Consider the following 8,927-nt stretch of genomic DNA (forward strand, 5'->3'; position numbering starts at 1 on the left):
TCATATACTCTTTTTCTATGTTTTTAGTAATTACTGTAAAGATTTCAACCTGCATCCTTGATTTAGCTATTAATTTTTATGTTGAGCCTGCATCTAGAAATCTTCCTGAATTCTCTCATTAGATTATGGAGTTATTCTAAAGATTTACTTACTACACTGACTTTCTACACTGGTTAGGCTCTGTAGTATACTGTTAAATGGAAGAAGTGAAGAGAGGGCATTTTTGTTTAATTCCAGGCTTTAAAGAAAATGCTGTCAATATTATGTCATTAATGTGATGTTCCTGGTAGGTATTTTGGTAGATTCTCTTTGCTGAGTTAAGGAAGTTTCCTAGTTGTTAATTTTTAAAGTCACAGGTGCAGGCTGAATTTTAGTGAATGCTTTTTTCCTGCATTAATTGAGATAATTGTAAGGTGTGTCTTCTTTAATTAATGAATATGATAAATTGCATTAATATAGATTTCTGATGTAGGATGATTCTTGTATTTGTTATTATTTGTTTTTTAATGGGCAAAAGACTTTGTTTTTCTTTTTGAGCTTAGATTTTTGGTATAAATTAACTTTTAGATTTGGAAGTGCATATACAGGTTTATTGGTAATATTGTGTGATGCTGAGGTTTGGGGTATGATTGATTGCATCACCCAGGTACTGAGCACAGGACCCAATAGTTAGTTTTTCAACCTGTGCCCTTTTCTGCTGTGACCCTTCTAGAACTCCCCAGGGTCCATTATTGCCACCTTGATGTCCATGAGCACCCATTGTTTAGCTTTCACTTATGAGTGAGAACATATGGTATTTGGTTTTTTGTTCCTGCATTAATTTGCTCAGGATAATGACTTCCAGCTGCGTCCATGATGCTGCAAAGGAAATGATTTCTTTTCTTTTTTTTTTTTTTTTTTTGAGAGGGAGTTTCACTCTTGTTGCCCATGCTGGAGTGCAATGGTGCAGTCTTGGCTCACTGCAACATCCACCTCCCAGGTTCAAGCGATTCTCCTGGCTCAGCCTCCCAAGTAGCTGGGATTACAAGCACCTGCCACCACACCCAGCTAATTTTTGTATTTTTAGTAGAGATAGGGTTTCACCAAGTTGGCCAGGCTGCTCTCGAACTCCTGACCTCAGGTGATCCACCCACCTCAGCCTCCCAAAATGCTGGGATTATAGGCATGAGCCACCGCGCCCAGCCTATTTTTTGTTTGTTTGTTTTTGAGATGGAGTCTTGCTCTGTCACCCAGGCTGGAATGCAGTGGTGTAATCTCGGTCACTGCAACCTCCGCCTCCTGGGTTCAAGCGATTCTCCTGCCTCAGCCTTCTGAGTCACTGGGATTACAGGTGTGCACCACCATGCCCGGCTAATTTTTGTATTTTTAGTAAAGACGGAGTTTCACTGTGTTGGCCAGGCTGGTCTTGAACTGCTGACCTCAAGTGATCTGCCTGCCTTGGCCTCCCAAAGTGCTGGGATTACAGATGTGAGCCACAGGGACATGACATGGGAGATTGTGGGATACTGGTGATGACAGAGGTGAGTGTGGTGAAGCCCTAGGGGATGGTGAATGGTAGCTCCGGATCCCTGGTGAGGAGCTTCCTCTTAAGTCTGAGTTTCTGAGAGGGGAGAGGGAGAAGCTGGGTGAGGCTAGCATGGATCTTGGGGAGTCCGGGCTGGGGGACCGTTCATAAGAAGAGCCAGACAAGACCCTAGTGCTCTTAGGTGCAGACATGATTAGGAAACCTGCAGCTCCCAGAGACCCCTACTAATTTCCAAACCCGCAGAATGAAGGAGTGTGTGTGTGTGTGTGTGTGTGTGTGTGTGTGTGTGTGTGTGTGCGTGCGTGTGTGTGTGTGTTTGTGTGTGTGGGGTGTGAGGTATGTGCTCCTTAAGAAAATGGAAATAAACCAACCAATGAGACAGACAGACAGACAGACAGAGATTCACTTGCCCAAGTGTTCTGTCCTGTCCTCTGAATCCGCTTCCAAGTCACCAGACGCTGTGAGCTCCAAGTCCACGCAGAGTCCGCCAAACGCTCCGGCCGCTGCTCCGCTCTGCGAAGATCTGAGTACAGGCCAGCCAGGGTGGGTTTAAATAGCCTCGGGCACAACCTCGCAGCGGAAAGGGCGGAGCTTCACTCCTCCTTTCCATCAGTCACCCCCAACTTTCCCAGGCTACACCTCGTAGGAAACTGTTCTCCTGATTTGATTTCATGCGCCACCTTTGGGACAATCTGAGAGCTTACAAGTTTTCTTGACCAAAGGTATGATGAATTAAATGCACGGAAACACTGAAAACCAACTAGGGGTTCTGTGGTTCCCACGTTGTGGTTTTGACACCAGCAGCATCCTTGTCACCCTCAAACCCCGGAGATCCACAGATCTGTGTGGTAACAAGCCCTCCCCCTGACCCTGATGCATGGCAGTTGAAGAATTACCCGTGTAAGCGAAAAGACTTTGAAGAAGAGGTGGAGATAGGCGTTGTAGAAACATCCTTTTGCTCTGGAACCCCGTAGAGGCTTGGGAGCCAGTTGGGTGGAGCATTCGTTGGATGAGGGTGCTCGGGTTAGGAATATCAAGGTGTGGCTCCAGATAATTCCATCATCTAGTTAAGTTTCCAGTTATGCTAATCTGTTTTAAAATTCCGTTTGTGTAAATTCTTTTACTCAGACTGAGAATGGCAAAGCCTCAACCCCAATTTCCAGGGAGGGTTGAGAGCCTCAGGTGGGGTTGATGACCAATAGCCTATGGTTTAACCCATCATGCCTATAGAATGAGGTCTCCATAAAAACCCAAAAGGACTGGGTTTAGAGAGCTTCTGGATAACACTTCCTGGAAGGCAGTGCGCCCCTCCCCACATGCCGGGCCCAAAAGTTTTTTCTGAAGTTTTTGCAATATCCGCTAAAATACAGAAAATGGGAAATGTCAGTGTTTCCCTGCGTGCTGTGAGCTCTTCCAGCAAATGAATGCAACTAAAACTGGGAGTGGTGGAAACCTGATTTACAGCCAGTTGCTGAGAAGCACAGGTAAAACAACGTAGGGCTTCCCATTGTTATTAGTGTGGGAGGCCAGTCTTGCGGGACTCGGCCCTTTGGAATCTAATGCTATGTCCCGGTAGATAGCGTCACCGTTGAACTCGAAGCCACACGTATGTTGAGAACAACTTTTCTGGTCATCCGCTGCATGTCTTCTTTACAATACGTAATCAAATTCTTTATCCTGACCTTAAGGCACCTGGGTCGAGAACCATGATTTGAATCAAAAATTGGTCTGTCACTTTCTGAGTTTGAAACTTTGTTTTCCCGTTAGCGTTTTGCTATTGCTTTCTCGTTTTCTTTGCTTTCGTTTTGTTTCTAAGTTCTGAGATATATGGGCAGGGTGTGCAGATTTGTTACTAAGGTAAACAAACGTGTGCCATGGTGGTTTGCTGCACCTGGCAACCCATCACCTAGGTATTAAGGCCAGCATGCAGTAGCTGTTTTTCTTAACGCTCTGCCTCCCAAAAGGCCCCAGTGTGTGTTGTTCCCCTTCCTGTGTCCATGTGATCCCATTTTTCAGCTCCCATTATAAGTGAGAATGTGGCGTTTGGTTTTCTGTTCCTGGATTGGTTTGCTGAGGATAATGACTTCACATCACCAGTGTCTCTGTTTTTTATTATAAAGAGTAGTATTTTATTGAATAAGATTTACTTCCAGAAAAATAAGCTTTAATCTACAGTGAATGTCAGATTCTACAGCAGAAAGCAATTTTCTCAGTTTTCCACACACAAAGGTTCCTACTAAGTGAAAAAAGCCACAGAATTTCATACACAAATGTACTACTCTGTCTCAAAACATCTCACATAAGCATGCACTGTACTAATACCATTAGATCAGCTCTTTAGTCAGGTTAAAGTATCCCTCTAATAACTGATTTTTATAATGTTATCCACATCCACGCCCAATCAGTCTGCGATTCTTAATGGTGTACAGCATTATTGAAGACAATGGAATTGATGGAGCCCATATCCACTGACAAACCGTGACTTATGTTGGTTTGATTTATGGTTTTTCAACGTTATGATGTGTTTATTGGAATATTATATGCGTTTCTGAGATACACTGGGTTTATGAGTATGCGACCCTATACTCCAGAAACAGGTGTATAAAGAAAAACAGGTGTACCTAATTAAAATATACTTAGTGACCTGGGATAAACCAATAGATTCTTACAACTGATGGAGAACCATGAAAGAGAGATAGCGGTAAATAATCACAATAACACAATTTTCCAGCACCTGTTGAGGATTCCCCCAAAGGACGCAGGACGTAGGATGCACCTAAGGCATATGAAAGAGAGAGGGCAGAGGGAATAAGAGAGAAATAGGAGGAAGGAAAGGAAGGAAGGAAGGAAGGAAGGAAAGACGGAAAGAAAGACGGAAGGAAGGAGAAAACACCCGGTGTTACTGAAACCACAAAATGCGGTTTCCCCCTGTGGGTAAGACTGCAATGTGGATGAATCTTGAAAATATTGTGCTAAAAGTGTTATGTCAGTCATAAAAGCTCACGTATTGTGCAATTCCGTTTATAGGAAATGTCCACAATGTGGAAATCTATGCATATGGGGTTGATCGCTCTATGCAGTTGTTACCTAGGGCTGAGGGTCAGGGAGAGGGTTTGAGACAGAATGAGGAGTGACTAATGTCCACAGGGTTTTTCTCTGGTCGGGGGTGATAAAACCTTCTAAAATGGATTGCGAATTAAAATTGAATGTGCACAAGCACAAATATACTAAAATCCACTCAATTCATGACTTTTAATGGGGCAATTTTATCTGGCACACTCTTCTGGAGACCACGGCAGACATAGTGAGAGAGAAAAAGGTGAGTAAATCTCTGAAACAGAGGCAGAAACAGAGAGAATGAGAAGCCCTGTGAATGGAAGGGAGAGAGAAAAGGGAAAATGGTCCTATTTACAAATGACAGCTGTGAAACTGGGGTTCACATCAGCAGTGTCACTGCCAGGAAGGAGGGTCATGCGAGCCATGTCACCGGTAGCGTGGCCCTCAGGGACGCCGACATGCTGGAGTGTCGTGCCAGCATGGGCTCTGGCAGCCACGTGGGGCAGCAGGAGGGTCCCGCTGCACAGCTGTGGGGTGAGGATAGACTGTGCGGTGATATCGGCCATTACAGGGGCCTCTTCTTCTGGCAACAGTGTGACAGTAGCAAGTGGATGGAAAGGCCTGTGTGTGAGGACGGAATGCAGGAGGGGCTCTTCTGCGGCTGGGTGTGGGTCCCTCCCCAGAAATGTGGAGACATGGCCAGGTAGCTGCATCATGTTGGCTAGTAGATTGGCCAGGGCTTCGAACTGAAGGACAATAACGGGGAGTAGCTGTCAGGCCCTGGGAGTGTCTGAGTGTAAGTGGAGATGGGTTTGGGGTCCCTGAGGGAAGCGTGGGAGCCATCCCTGTATAGATACAGGTCATTGGGAGGTAGCCTGGTGAGGCCTGTGAGTGTCCAGGGTTCCCCTGGGTGCCTGGGGCTGACTGTGGCAGAAATCTGGGGAAGGCTGGAGAGAATCTGGGAGACACAGGAGAGTCCCTGAAGGCAGGGGGTGAAGAGGTGAAAGAAATGGGGGAGGGTTGCAGCAAGGTCCGTGAGTTTGTAGGTGATACCTGGGTGTGGGAAGCTGACCCCAGGTGTAATGTGGAGATGGTTGAAGAGTAGCTGAGAGAGACAGAAGAGTCCCTGAGGGCTGGGGGTGAGAACATGAGAGAGACTGGGGAGTAAGTCAGCGAAATTCGTGAGTTCGGTGGTGTGTCGTGGGTGCCTGGAACTGAGTCCAGCTGGAAAGCTGGAATCTAGAGAAGTTTTGAGAGTAGCTGAAAGAGACACAAGAGTCCCTGTGGGCTGAGGGCAAAGACCTGAGAGAGACCAGGGAGGACCTCAGTGAAGTCTGTGAGTCTGTAGGTGATTCCGGAGTGTGGGAGGCTGACTCCCTCTGAAATCTGGGCGTGGTGGTAGAGTAGCTGGGACAGACATGAGAGTCCCAGGGGGCTGGGGATGAAGACATGAGAGAGACTGGGGAGTAACGCAGTGAAACTGCTGAGTTTGTATGTAATTCCTGGGTGCCTGGAACGGACTCCTGCTGAACTGTGGGCGTGGTTGGAGAGTAGCTGGGACACACACTAGAGTCCCTGAGGGCTGGAGGTGAAGACATGAGACAGACCGGGGAGTAACTCAGTGAAACTGGTGAGTTTGGTGGTGACTCCGGGGTGCCAGGAACTGACTCCAGCTGAAATGTGGGGGTGGTTGGAGAGTAGCTGGGACAGACAGGAGAGTCCCTGAGGGCTGCTGAAGACATGAGAGAGACTGGAGAGTAATTGAGTGAAATTGGTGAGTTTGGTGTTGATTCCGGGGTGCAAGGAACTGCTTCCAGCTGAAATCTGGGCGTTGTTGGAGAGTAGCTGGGACAGACAGGAGAGTCCCTGAGGGCTGGTGAAGACATGAGAGAGACTGGGGAGTAAAGCAGTGAAATTGGTGAGTTTGGTGGTGATTTCTGGGTGCCTGCAACGGACTCCCGCTGAAATGTGGGCGTGGTTGGAGAGTAGCTGGGACAGACAGGAGAATCCCTGAGGGTTGGAAGTGAAGACATGAGACAGACCGGGGAATAACTCAGTGAAACTGGTGAGTTTGGTGGTGACTCCGGGGTGCCAGGAACTGACTCCAGCTGAAATGTGGGGGTGGTTGGAGAGTAGCTGGTAGAGACTGGAGGGTCCGTAAGGGCTGGGGGTGAAGACGTGAGAGAGACTGGCGAGGATCTCACTGAGGTCTCTGAGTTTGTAGGTGTTTCTTGGGTGTGGGATACCGATGCCCGCTGAAATCTTGGCGTAGTTGGAGAGTAGCTGGGACAGACAGAAGAGTCATTGGTGGCTGGGGTGAGCTGCTGGATGATGGCAGTAAGAACATATGGTATATTATTAATGAATGGGGTGACTGTGAGGAATCTCCCGAGGAGGACACGGGAGAACACAATGACATGAGTGATTGTCCTTCTTGGTTAGGAAAGGGAAATGTAAAGTTGTGGAATTCTGTCGATGACGGATGTGAGAGTGGTGAAGCCCTGCGGGATGATGTAGAGTACTTCCACATCCCTTGTGAGGAGCTGCCCCTTGGGTCTGAGATCCTGGTAGGGGAGAGGTAGATGCTGGGTGAGGCAGGCATGAATCTTGAGGAGTCAGGGCTGGGGGACCGCTCATATGCTCCCGAAACCTGTGAGTCTCTGGGGGACTCCTGGGTGCATGTTGCTGATTCCCGCAGGAACCTGGGGATGGCTTGAGAGTAACTGGGAGCCACAGGAGAGTCCCTGAGGTCTGGGGGTGAAGAGATGAAAGACACAGGGGAGGAGCACCGTGAGGCTCGTGAGTTTGTAGGTGACTCCTGGGTGTGGGGGGCTGACTCCAGCTGAAATCTGGGGTTGTTTGGAGAGTAGCTGGGAGACCCAGGAGACTTCCCGAGAGCTGGGGGTGAGCTGCTGGGTGATGGCAGTAGGAACATGTGGTATATTACTGATGAACGTGGTGACTCTGAAGAATCCTCAGAGGAGGACACGGGAGAGACCAATGGCTTCATTGATTGCCCATCACGGAGAGGACAGGGAAATGGGAGATTGTGGGATACGGGCGATGACAGAGGTGAGTGTGGTGGAGCCCTAGGGGATGGTGAATGGTAGCTCCGGATCCCTGGTGAGGAGCTTCCACTTAAGTCTGAGTTTCTGAGAGGGAAGAGGGAGAAGCTGGGTGAGGCTAGCATGGATCTTACGGAGTCCGGGCTGGGGGACCGTTCATAAGAAGAGCCAGACAAGACCTTATGTTCTTAGGTGCAGACATGATTAGGAAACCTGCAGCTCCCAGAGACCCCTACTAAGTTCCTAACCAGCAGAATGAAGGAGTGAGTGTGTGTGTGTGTGTACACCAAATATATCTTATATAGTGTACAGAAAATATCAAAATACAAAATAATATATATTTTATACTGCATAGAAGATATCAAAGTAGACCAAATATATATTATATACTGTACATAAAATATCAAAGTATACATAATATATATTATATACTGTACATAAAATATCAAAGTACAACAAATCTATACTATATAGTGTACATAAAGTATCAAAGTACACCAAATATATATTATGCACTGTACATAAAATATCAAAGTACAGCAAACATATATACTGTACATAAAATATCAAAGTACACCATATATAATATATATTGTACATAAAATATCAAAGTATAGCAAATATATTATATACTGTACATAAAATTTCAAAGTACAACAAATATATATTATACACTGTATGTAAAATGTCAAAGTACACCAAATATATATTATATACTGTACATAAAATATCAAAGTACACCAAATGTATATTATATACTGTACATAAAATATCAAAGTACACCAAATATATACTATATACTGTACATGAAATATCAAAGTACACCAAATTTATAGGCTGTATATAAAATATCAAACTACAGCAAATATGTATCTTATACTATACATAAAATATCAAAATACACCAGATATGTATTGTATATTGTACATAAAATATCAAAGTATGCCAAATTTGTATCATATGCTGTACATAAAATATTAAAATACACCAAAAATATATACTGTACATAAAATAATAAATTACACCAAATATGTATCATATACTATACATAAAATAACAAAGTACACCAAATATGTATCATATACTGTACATAAATTATAAAAGTACACCAAATATGTATCATACACTGAACATAAAATATCAAAATACACCAAATATGTATCATATACTGTACATAAAATATCAAAGTACACCAAATGTATATTATACACTGTACATAAAAGGTCAAAGTACACCAAACATATATTATATACTGCACATAAAATATCAAAGTACACCAA

This window comes from Gorilla gorilla, chromosome 13 (assembly GCF_029281585.2).
Source record: "Gorilla gorilla gorilla isolate KB3781 chromosome 13, NHGRI_mGorGor1-v2.1_pri, whole genome shotgun sequence".
NCBI classification, from domain to species: domain Eukaryota; kingdom Metazoa; phylum Chordata; class Mammalia; order Primates; family Hominidae; genus Gorilla; species Gorilla gorilla.